We start from the raw sequence: 11,884 nt of genomic DNA, 5'->3' as shown, positions 1-11,884 counted from the left end.
TCAGGTCAAAGTGCTGATGGCGTATCCACTCTAAAATGGAATATATGTGCCTGAGGCCAGTGGAGGGTTCTGAGCTAAATATATAGATGTGAAGTCATCAGTCTATATGCAGATCCTGAAGCTTAGGTGTCAGCAAGGAGACTTTGGGTTTCCTTTTTGTGTTACTCTTGATATTTGTGAGGTGTGTAAGAGATGACCTCATGCAATATACTGAAAAAATGGCCCTTAGAACATGATCTTATACATCCATATTATCATTGTACACTTATCTCCTAAATAACAAACTGTCAATAGAGTTTTGAAGGGGGAAAGTAAGTGGGAGGAGGAGGCAGGGTAGAAGGAAGAAAAATTGGGTAAAGACTTGTGTCTTTCAAACAGAATACTTTGTGAAGTTATAGCACCAAGGACAACATAGGATAAAATACTGGATCCTTTTTCTGTAAGCCTGGGGATCAAATTTGATTTACTTTAGGAGTGTCCAGAGGATTTCAGGTCATCTGTATTACATATTTTGAAGATAATTATTTTTTGGAGTTTCCATAAAGATCCACTTTAGGATTGCTTTTTGGCCTATGCTGTGGCAGACCTACTTACCTAGGCTACACCTGAAAAAGTCCAGATGCTCAGAGGCCTTTGGGAATCACACTGAAGTTTTGGAATTGTTTGCCCATGTTAGTTCTATTTGGCATAACCTGTTACTGGCCAGGAGCTCAACCTGCCCCTGAAGAAACAAAAGGACAGGGTGACATTAGTGCCATAATATTCACATCAACTCTGCAATGCCTCCTCAGTGATTCATCTAGGGCTTTGGGTATTAAGGAAGAATATATGGAAAAACTCAAACTCAAGACATGTGAGAATGTTTATTTAAGAACCTTATACTTCTAGCCTCAGTATATAACATTTGACTCCCAGGGGATAAGAAAAGCCACCATCTTCTTGGTACAACAGAAATATGAATTTATGAGTTTAGGTCAAATAGCCTATTATTTCTGCCTCTCTCTAGCCCCTTTTAATTGGCATAGATGCCTCTTAGATCTCAGCCAGTGCTCTCTACTTTGCTTGGACATCCCTTTTAGGACTCTTTATGTCCTAAAACATGTACAATCTGTCTGTGATTATTACTCTCTCAGGATTGGGAAATTCTTTTCATATTTATAAGTTGAGTCATATTGGGCATAATCTAGAGCCCCTACAAATACTGTGTAGAGCAATGGCCTTTACTAGCCAGGCTTTCTCTTTTTGGTTGTTGTTGTTATTAGTTGTTGTTAATGTCATTTATAAATGAACTTCTAAAACTTTTCAGCACTTTCTCTTAGCAAAATTATGAGAAGAAATGATTAGCCATGTACTGTTAAGATGGGTTATCTTAATGAGAAGAAGTAGAAAAAAAGGAGCTCATTAAAATAATGGTCATGTCTTTAGATAAGACTACTGAGAGAAGACATGCAGGAGGTGGAAACGGTTACGTGAAAACAAAAGCTCAAGGCTAGTAATTGGAAAGCAGCATTTACTTTGCTTCTGAATTTAATCCCATCAGACAGTCTACTGTGCAAAACTGTCTAGTAAGCTGTCAGCCACCAACTTCATATTCTCTCTCACTGAGTTAGGTTTGCCTTCCTCTTTATCATCAGCAGATGGAATTCTCAACTAATGCTAGATCTAATATTGTAGAAAAAAATATCCAAAGAGTGAAAGACTACCTGGACATCTTACAAAAAGACGATGGTGAATGACTAGGCAGTACACACATCTCAAGTTCTTTGGAACAATGTTGATTGATAGACACAGAGATAGGAATAGTAATAGGAACGCTCGTCTCCCTTGCACTTTGGGGCAACAAACAGATCTAACAGTACCAGACATCGGACTGCAGGAGGGGGAACCTGGCTATGAGTTTATAAACTGACTGCTTAGGGAAAACCAGCCCATGTCCTGTCATAATCAGAGGCATAATGAAGATCGCACAGTAGATATTTGGCCCCTGACCCCATTTTGCCACCTCAATACCAGGTTGGGAGAATATCAACCTTGCCGTAAGCCTGATCCAGGCCTTGGGGGTGGCAGCTCCATGCTTTAGTGGCCCATGGACCTGATTTACCAATTCAGCATTCTATGGGGGGTTGCTTTAGCACCTTGTTCCAACTGTTTTCTTGGTGCCCTACAAATTTCTCTTTGAGTGGCCAGACTGTGGCAATCAGTCTTAGGCAAATTAACCCTTCCCCTTTATGTCCCTCCTGTCATCTCTGTCAGTACCCAAATAATTGTGCAGCAGGAATTGAGAGGAAGAGATCCTTGGAACATCACAGCCCCTTCCATATGACACTGAGAGTCACAATGGGACTGCCTGACAACACAAGACAGACTTGATTTTCAAAGAAGTTTCATGTGATTTCAAAAAAATCCTTCTTTAATAAAGTGCTGGTATTTCTCACTCTGTGCTGCTAGCTCTTCAAGAGCCTTAGCTCTTAGCAAATCCATTTGCTAAGCAATTTAAAGTTTATATAACTAACAGATAGTGGGTGCTTACTAAGTGCCAGGTACGTAATGGGGCACTGTCATTATGTTTGTTACAGATAAGAAAATGGAGACTCTGAGAAATGAGCTAAGTTACCCAAGGCAATGTAGCTAATAAGTTGTCAAATTGAGGTTCAAGACCAAATAGGTATTCCTAGATCCAAAGCTTACTATAACTACAGCTTATGTAAATATAAAGGCCATACTTAGATTTATGCTAATTTTCAGCTGTCTTATAGTGCAATGGCTTTTTGCCTCCTTCTGATTCTTATAACACGTTATTTCATGCTGACCTACACATAAACTCTGCATTTCTTCGAGTTTTACCCTAAAATCATCCCACAGAACATTGATTAGCAAATAGAACTTACTGACAACTTATGGAGGAGTCAGAAAAGGGGTTTACATTACTGCAACACACATGCTTTTTTTTAAAAAAAGTTTATTTATTTATTTTGAGAGAAAGAGAGATAGAAAGCGTGCACAAGTAGGGAAGGGGCATGGAGAGAAAGGGAGAGAAAGAGTCCCAAGCAGGGTCTGCATGGACTGACGTGGGTCTCGATCCCACGAACCGTGAGATCATGACCTAAGCCAAAATCAATAATCCAATGCTTAACTGACTGAACCACACAGTTGCCCCATGACACACATGATTTTAATTTTCAACATAGAAGTTTTTTTTTAAAAACATCTACCCTTCGCCTTGCTACTGTGAAGAACTTTTCATCATAGCCTTTTTTGCCCTATTGGACTCTCCTCTTTCCTTCTCTCCTTTTTGCAATTCCCTTTCAGGAGTAAGCAAGCAAGCAAGCAACAAAACAAAACAAAACAAAACAAAAACAAAAACAATTAATCAGGAAGCAAATCTCTCTCTTTCTCTTAAAAAAAAAGTTAGATAAAGCAACTCTTCTCTTCCCCTGAAACTTTGGTATTAGACAAACCCAAGGCCCTCAATATCTTACCTTCTAACACAATTAATTATGGAAGCATTCCCCTCCCTTTCCCTCTCCCTCAGAAAACATCTTCTCTATAAGATGAATATAGACTTTGTAGTTTTATGATCAGGAGATGTAATACTCACTGTAAGCAGTGGATTAGAATTTTAAAAAAAGTGTCTAAATAGGGCAAATGCATGATCAGGTCTATTTTTTAGGGAGGAATAAAATATAACTTTCTTTTGATTCAGATTATTTATGTATTTCAAGATATAGTATATTGAGGCTGCTATTATTAACAGTACTTACCAATGTTTTGGATATATTCAGAAGTACAGATTAATCAATCTTTCTGGTTAATAGAATGAAGAATAATAGAATGCAGTATTCCAACACACAAAACTTTTCTAGAGGAATTCATTGTAAGTATAACAAAACTGAAATGCCTGGCTATTACTTCATACTGGTGTTTAAAAAAAAAAAGCTGACAATCAGATCCTCTGACACATTCAGTAACCAGAGACAAGGGAACAGCAGAATCTGCTTAAATAGATGCAGATGGATCCTATTGTCCTTAAGAGCGAAGACAATACAGAATAAAGAGGGCATTTTGGCACTTTAAAATAGATACTTCTTTTCTGTGCAGAAAAAAATGTCTTTTTCTGGTGAATTGTACTGAGGTGTCCGTTTTGCTTAAATCTTATGTTAGTAGTATATGTGGTTTAATTATGGTCAAGATGAGGACATTAAGAAAAACTCTCATTTGAAACTTATCCAAATCTTCTTTTTAAAAATAACCTTTCATAAAAATGTCAATCACTATATTATGATGTCCTGCATTCTTATAACTATTATTTTTAAAAATGAAATTAAGGCACTCTTGCTGAGTAGGTCTCTATTATAGTAAATCTTATCTGAAACTAGTGAAAAACTATTACCTAAAATATAACAACTACATGTAACAAAGTCTTGAAATAATATGACTGTAAGGTAATCATGTCTTCAATCAAAATTTCCATTATTAACATTTTGGGCAATCCACTGTGCCTTTGCACATGTTCTTTCCTTTGCATGTGTTCTTCTGGAAAGGCTCTTTCTCCCCATTTTTCTCATGGTTGGCCTCTTTTCCTTCTTCAGAAATTTAAATGCAGATAATCATTTTTGCTTGGGTAAGGATGTGCATGAGTCTTAAAAAGTANCCTTTTTTGCCCTATTGGACTCTCCTCTTTCCTTCTCTCCTTTTTGCAATTCCCTTTCAGGAGTAAGCAAGCAAGCAAGCAACAAAACAAAACAAAACAAAACAAAAACAAAAACAATTAATCAGGAAGCAAATCTCTCTCTTTCTCTTAAAAAAAAAGTTAGATAAAGCAACTCTTCTCTTCCCCTGAAACTTTGGTATTAGACAAACCCAAGGCCCTCAATATCTTACCTTCTAACACAATTAATTATGGAAGCATTCCCCTCCCTTTCCCTCTCCCTCAGAAAACATCTTCTCTATAAGATGAATATAGACTTTGTAGTTTTATGATCAGGAGATGTAATACTCACTGTAAGCAGTGGATTAGAATTTTAAAAAAAGTGTCTAAATAGGGCAAATGCATGATCAGGTCTATTTTTTAGGGAGGAATAAAATATAACTTTCTTTTGATTCAGATTATTTATGTATTTCAAGATATAGTATATTGAGGCTGCTATTATTAACAGTACTTACCAATGTTTTGGATATATTCAGAAGTACAGATTAATCAATCTTTCTGGTTAATAGAATGAAGAATAATAGAATGCAGTATTCCAACACACAAAACTTTTCTAGAGGAATTCATTGTAAGTATAACAAAACTGAAATGCCTGGCTATTACTTCATACTGGTGTTTAAAAAAAAAAAGCTGACAATCAGATCCTCTGACACATTCAGTAACCAGAGACAAGGGAACAGCAGAATCTGCTTAAATAGATGCAGATGGATCCTATTGTCCTTAAGAGCGAAGACAATACAGAATAAAGAGGGCATTTTGGCACTTTAAAATAGATACTTCTTTTCTGTGCAGAAAAAAATGTCTTTTTCTGGTGAATTGTACTGAGGTGTCCGTTTTGCTTAAATCTTATGTTAGTAGTATATGTGGTTTAATTATGGTCAAGATGAGGACATTAAGAAAAACTCTCATTTGAAACTTATCCAAATCTTCTTTTTAAAAATAACCTTTTATAAAAAGGTCAATCACTATATTATGATGTCCTGCATTATTTTTAAAAATGAAATTAAGGCACTCCTGCTGAGTAGGTCTCTATTATAGTAAATCTTATCTGAAACTAGTGAAAAACTATTACCTAAAATATAACAACTACATGTAACAAAGTCTTGAAATAATATGACTGTAAGGTAATCATGTCTTCAATCAAAATTTCCATTATTAACATTTTGGGCAATCCACTGTGCCTTTGCACATGTTCTTTCCTTTGCATGTGTTCTTCTGGAAAGGCTCTTTCTCCCCATTTTTCTCATGGTTGGCCTCTTTTCCTTCTTCAGAAATTTAAATGCAGATAATCATTTTTGCTTGGGTAAGGATGTGCATGAGTCTTAAAAAGTAAATAGGAATGTATCAGGGGCTTAAGGTGGGAAAGTAGGAAACATCCTGTAACTGGAGTGTAGTATGTACACATGTGTGTGTAGGTAAGTGAGTTAAAGATTCAGCTATAAAGGTAAGCAGGCATCAATCAGGCAGGACTTTATGTATCACTCTACTGTGTTTGTCAAGGGAAGATAGGCTGGAGAAAATGACTTGAAATTTAGAAGGATCACGTTGATGGCAGTATGGGAGGTTGATATTGGGAAAGGGTGGGGCAAGACTGGAGGAAGGGGTAATTGTTAGTAGATTATGGTAATGTTATGGACAGGAGATAATGTGGAACTACGTCGTGACAATAAAAGTGGAAAAGTGTAGTGAGGTGATAGATGTAATGGATAAAAGCTATTTTACTGAGAGAAGTTGACAGAATAAATATGGGTATTAATGGAAGACAAAAGAGATTATTTTCTAGGATTCTTTCTGGCGTTATTTCTAAACTTTGATGGATAACTGGATTGTGGTACAAGTATTCAAAGTGGGAAATGTAGGAAGGTTACTGAATTTTAGGGGAAGGATTTTCAGTCAAGGTATGTACAATTTGAGTTTGAGGTGCTATGAAAAATTGGGATTGATCAGTGATTTTCAAAATATGACCTCTCAATTCCTGGAGTCTTCAAGACCCTTTCAAGGGGTCAATGAAGTAAAAATCATTTTCATAATAATATTAAGACATTATTCCTCTTCCTGCTATCTCTCCATGCCACCATAATGGTGTGCATGAATGTGCTGGCAGATGCCCTCAAGTGCTGAGAAGAGAGGCAAGTGACAGGTTCTTATTAGGCCGCATTCCAAAGTCATCATCTGATTCCTAACTGTGATGATGAAACACGGTTATATTGGCAAATTTGAAATCATTGATAGCCGTAGAGTTGGGAAAACTGTTGGGCACCTCACAGGCAGGATAAATAAGTGTGGAGTGGTCAGCTCGAGATTTGATGTAGAACTCAAAAGATCTAGAAAAATGACAGAATAATCTGCTCTCATCCTGACAGTTTAGTTTCATTGTACTGACAACCTTAGCTGGTATCATGGACTATGAAGAAGCAAGACAAAAACACACAGGAGAGAAATATCATGGGATTCTTATCTAGGGATGTAATATGTATGTGCCAAAAATGCCTCAATGGAAAAAGAAAAGACATTATTGTCTTTTTAGCTATACTGACATTTGCACTGATAGTGGAAGAGCAATTGTGGGTAAAATTATTGGTGACTTAGCATGAATAAGGCAATGGTGCCAAACTATAGGAATGCTTTTAGTGTAGTCTTTATTGCCAGACACTTCCAGTTTTAAAAATGCTCAATTTTACTTAAGGATGTCCTTGATGAAGCACAAAAAGTATTATTATTAAATTTTGATCCTTTAGTACATGTACATATCTTTTTAAAAAAATTAGTACAATTAATATTTGTTTTTTATGAATTGAAACTGAGTAACAAATAAATGGATCTATTGTGATAGAAATAGCAAGTTATAAAAAATATGATGGAAATACAATGGCAGGGAGATTAGTTAAAATCACTTAATTGGAAATTGACTTATGTAAACTTGTGCATTTCTAAGTCTAAAAATTTTGTGTATGGCTCAGTTGCTAAAATATTTCTCTTTTCCTCAGAATGCTCTTTTTAGTATTGCATAGGTTGGAGGAGTAACTCCAATATGTAAGGTACATATCTTTTTATATTCCACTTGGTGAAATGACAAATATGCATAGTGAATTATAGAGTTTGTCTGGAGGACAATAACTTGTCTTTGAGTTATGAGCTGAACTAACCACTTGTTTTCACAGAATATCATTTTTATTTAAAAGTAAAACTGACAGAAAAGCTATGTTATTCAGAAATGAGTCTTTCACTGTTATGTTCTTGCAAATGGATGAAATTTACCTTGAGAAAAATAACTGATGGTATTTGTTGCTAGTGATAAAATTTGAGCTTTCAAGCAAAAATAGGAATATTGGAAAGCTTGTATTTATCACCATGATCTTGGTAGTTTCCCAACACCTAAAAGTTTTTCTAATGAGATTGGTGGTAACATTAAAAATGTAGTAAGAAAACTATTGTATAATAAAATGTCCCAACATATGGAAGATCTGTGTAAATAAGTGAACCAATATTTTTGAATGACTAATCTGCAATGTTACAAAATCATGCAAAAGAAACTAATAGATTTTCAGTTCATTTATTTTTTTATGAGCTCTGTCAAGTATACTGATGAACTTCTCAATAGAATTATCTCTGATGTTATATTTTTTAATAAATTCAGAATTTCTGTGTGATTCTTATAGTTTCCATTTCTCTGCTAAAGCTTATATATTCATATATGCTGCTTACCTTATTAGATCATTTAGCATATTTACCATAGTTATTTTATTTAAAATTTTTTTTCCTTACTTTAGAAAGAGAGAGAGTCAAAGCAGGGGAGAAGGGCAGAGGGAGAGAGAGAGAGAGAGAGAGAGAGAGAGAGAATCCTAAGTAGGCTCCATGCTCAGCACAGAGCCCAACACAGGCTTGATCCCATGATCCTGGGATCGGATGCTCAACTGACTGAGCAACCCAGACACCCCTGCCATAGTTATTTTAAAGTCTCTTGTGTAGTTCATCAGATTCTGGCTCTCTTGTTTTAACTTCTGAAAAAGAATTATTTTTATTTTATCTTTTGAAGATGAATTGATTTCTCTTTTTGTGTGTCTTGTGGGTTTTTAAAAAAATTAAATGCTAGACATTATGTATAGAACAGTAGAGACTGAGATAAATAGTAGTTTTGCAAGAAACCAAGCACTTTTCCCGGAACTCAGTGTAGGGCCTTGGTTCCATTTAGTAAGGAATTGATCTGGGTTTGGTGTTTGCCATTGTTATTATCTTCAGTGCACCACAGACTTCAAATTTCTCTGGGATTGGGCTGCTTTTCCCTTTAGTTCAGTCTGGGGCTGGGAGGCCAGCAGATTTTCCTGGGTTTGTGTGCCACCTTCAGCTTTCACATGTCCTTGCATGCCTGTACCACAGAAGGGGTCTTTTGATGCTCTTGCTAATTACACAGAGCTAGGTGTATTGTGGTGGCAGTGAGGTTCTCTGTTGTCCTAGTTGAGTCTTATGCAGGGATTGTATACCTAGATATCAGAGGCGGGCCTTTCTGGGCAATCCTGCCTCTCTTCCCTGTGGCTGATAAACTGTCTTGTCTCTGTAGCTCATCTTGGATGGGAGTTTCTCCTTTAACCCTAGCAATAGTAGATTTCTGTGTTCTGTATATGTATAGGCTCCTGGAGCCAAGATGGTTTCCTGCCCCTCCCCAGGGGAAGAAAGCTTTCCCTTGTACCCTTCCCTCAAAGGCCTCAAAGGTCATTGCCTGTTCTCTGGGAGTTATAGTGATTACTGCCCCATCTCTAGGAGCTTCAGGCTTCTGCTTCTAAGTGAAGAAGAATCCTAGGAAGCAAGCAGGATTTCATGTCTTTTCCCTCAGCAGCAACTGACCACCCGCTATTGTCCTATACCATTGCGGTTGGCTCTTCCTAGTCTTCTGGCTTGCTCCATTCTTTTATGTGAACACTTAGAGAAAGTCCAAGAAAAAGAACACACAAGTGCATGCAAATATCCCTTTATAGGTGCCTAAATATCTATCCCTAAATAGCTGAGGCCCTCAGCTATTCTAGAGTAACATGGTAGTCCACACTTGACCCTGAATAATTAAATCAAAATGTAATTGATTTCTTTTTATTTGTTTGTTTAGTGGCCACCTCTTTTTCCCATGTTCTGCCACAAGTAGAACACTTTGCATTTTCTTAGAGAAACTAGTTTTAACTAAGAATTTAGGTTACTTGGTTGCCTTGTGAATTTAGCTGTCTAATGGGCTCAAAAGAGTTTTGATTTTATACTTTATCTGACTTAGTATCTCATTGTTACTTTTCAGCTTTCTATATTCTGAGACCAATGGATTTTAATATAAATTAAAATTATGAAAACTTACTGATATGATTTTAAATTNTTAAGAAACTACTACTTGTTGAGTTTTGGTGTAGTATTTAAAGATGTATATTCACAATTGTCTAAAATAAGTATTCAAATACTCCTCCATTTAAAACTAGTTACCTCTGGGGTGCCTGGGTGGCTCAGTTGGTTAAGCGTCCGACTTTGGCTCAGGTCATGATCTCATGTTTCGTGGGTTCAAGCCCCGCATCAGGCTCTGTGCTGACAGCTAGCTCAGAGCCTGGAGCCTGTCTTCAGATTCTGTGACACCTTCTTTTTCTGACCTTCCCCTACTCATGCTGTCTCTCTCTCTCTCTCAAAAATAAATAAAACATTAAACAAATTAAAAAAAAAAAAACTAGTTACCTGTGTGAGGATGAATTTTTTCATGTACTTCAATCAAAACAATAACATATCAGCAAACTGAAAGAAGCAAATATGAGAATTCAGTTATCTTCTATTCCGTCAGACATTTAAAAATGTGCAAAAGAGTAAAACAGTCATACTTCTCACTATTTTTATTCTGAACAGTATAGTTTTAAAAATAAAAACCTTTAGGAGCATCTGGGTGGCTCAGTCTGTTAGTCGTCTGACTCTTGGTTTCAGTTCAGGTCATGGTCTCATGATTCGTGAGTTCGAGCCCCATGTCTGGCTCTCTACTGCCAGCATAGAGCCTGCTTCAGATTCTGTGTTTTCCTCTCTCTCTGCCTCTCACTCTCTTTCTCTCTCAAAAATAAATAAATGTTTAAAACATTAATAAAAACCTTTATGCTAACATACAATGCATTTATTATTTTCAGATACATTAATATTTTTATTTAATATTAAACTAAATATTTGAAATAAATATTTCAAAAATTTCTCATTTTTAATCACTGATATGGAAATATATATAGCTACAACCTACATAAATAGTAGCTCTTTGGGATTCTCAATATTTTTGAGAATGTAAAGGGCTTAGTTCCTGGCATGAAAATATCTGACAACACTGAAATAGATAATGGCAGCAGGATATATGGGTCTGAGATGGAAAGATATGAAGCAGAAACATGGCTTGAGAATCAACACTGCGTGGCTTATAGAGGAAACTTGGTATATGGATAATATTATATAGAGACAAATAGAGTGAAAAGAAGAGAAGAGGAATAGATCCTGGGCAGCAACAATATTATGGCTCAGTGAAGGACGAGGAGGGATAAGCACGAAATACTGGGAAGGAATAAACAGGATTATAGAATATCATAGCAGTCAAAAGAGTAGAGTTTAATGAGTCAGTCAACATCTTAGTGAAGGAAATGTTCCTTAGATCCTCACTGTGACATATTTAGTGGGTGGTGAGGTCATAGGTAGTAAGTTCCCTTGAAGATCCTATAAGCCATTGGATTTCTTCCTGTGTACTATAAAAAGAAGTTCTATCATCTTAATTTCATTTAATGCAGGCCAGTGTTGAGACTGCATTTCAAGTGAACTGGTAGAAACACTTTTAGACATTCATGTTAAAATATTGACACTGGAATGGTTTATTCAGAGTGCCTTTATCATCAATAAAACTTGGTATGCTCAATAAGTTTTGCCACGTAATACCATGAATGATCATTATTCAATATTTTATTGGCAGTGAGATTATTACTACCTTCAAATCTAATCAGCCCATAGGTGATTCCATATTCATATCTTTCAAAGTTCTGTTTTCTGGTATCAAATATAAAAGCCACTCTCTCTGGCCCAAATTTGAAGGACTTTAGGATAAGGATAAGGACTTGAGGTTCCTACAACTGTTGTAAGAGCTGGAGAACAAAGTCAGGGAAATTGCCACTGATGATCTTAGAATGAAACACAGAA

General features: G+C 36.2%; 1 pseudogene; it reads left to right on the top strand.

Moving 5' to 3' along the window:
* The first annotated feature begins 6,787 nt into the window (after window positions 1–6,787).
* LOC144232340 (small ribosomal subunit protein uS8 pseudogene) lies at window positions 6,788–7,170 on the top strand (annotated as a pseudogene).
* The last annotated feature ends 4,714 nt before the right edge of the window (window positions 7,171–11,884 follow it).

Source organism: Crocuta crocuta, unplaced genomic scaffold (genome assembly GCF_008692635.1).
Source record: "Crocuta crocuta isolate KB4526 unplaced genomic scaffold, BGI_CrCroc_1.0 scaffold134, whole genome shotgun sequence".
NCBI lineage: Eukaryota > Metazoa > Chordata > Mammalia > Carnivora > Hyaenidae > Crocuta > Crocuta crocuta.
This window is presented reverse-complemented; position numbering and strand designations above follow the sequence as displayed.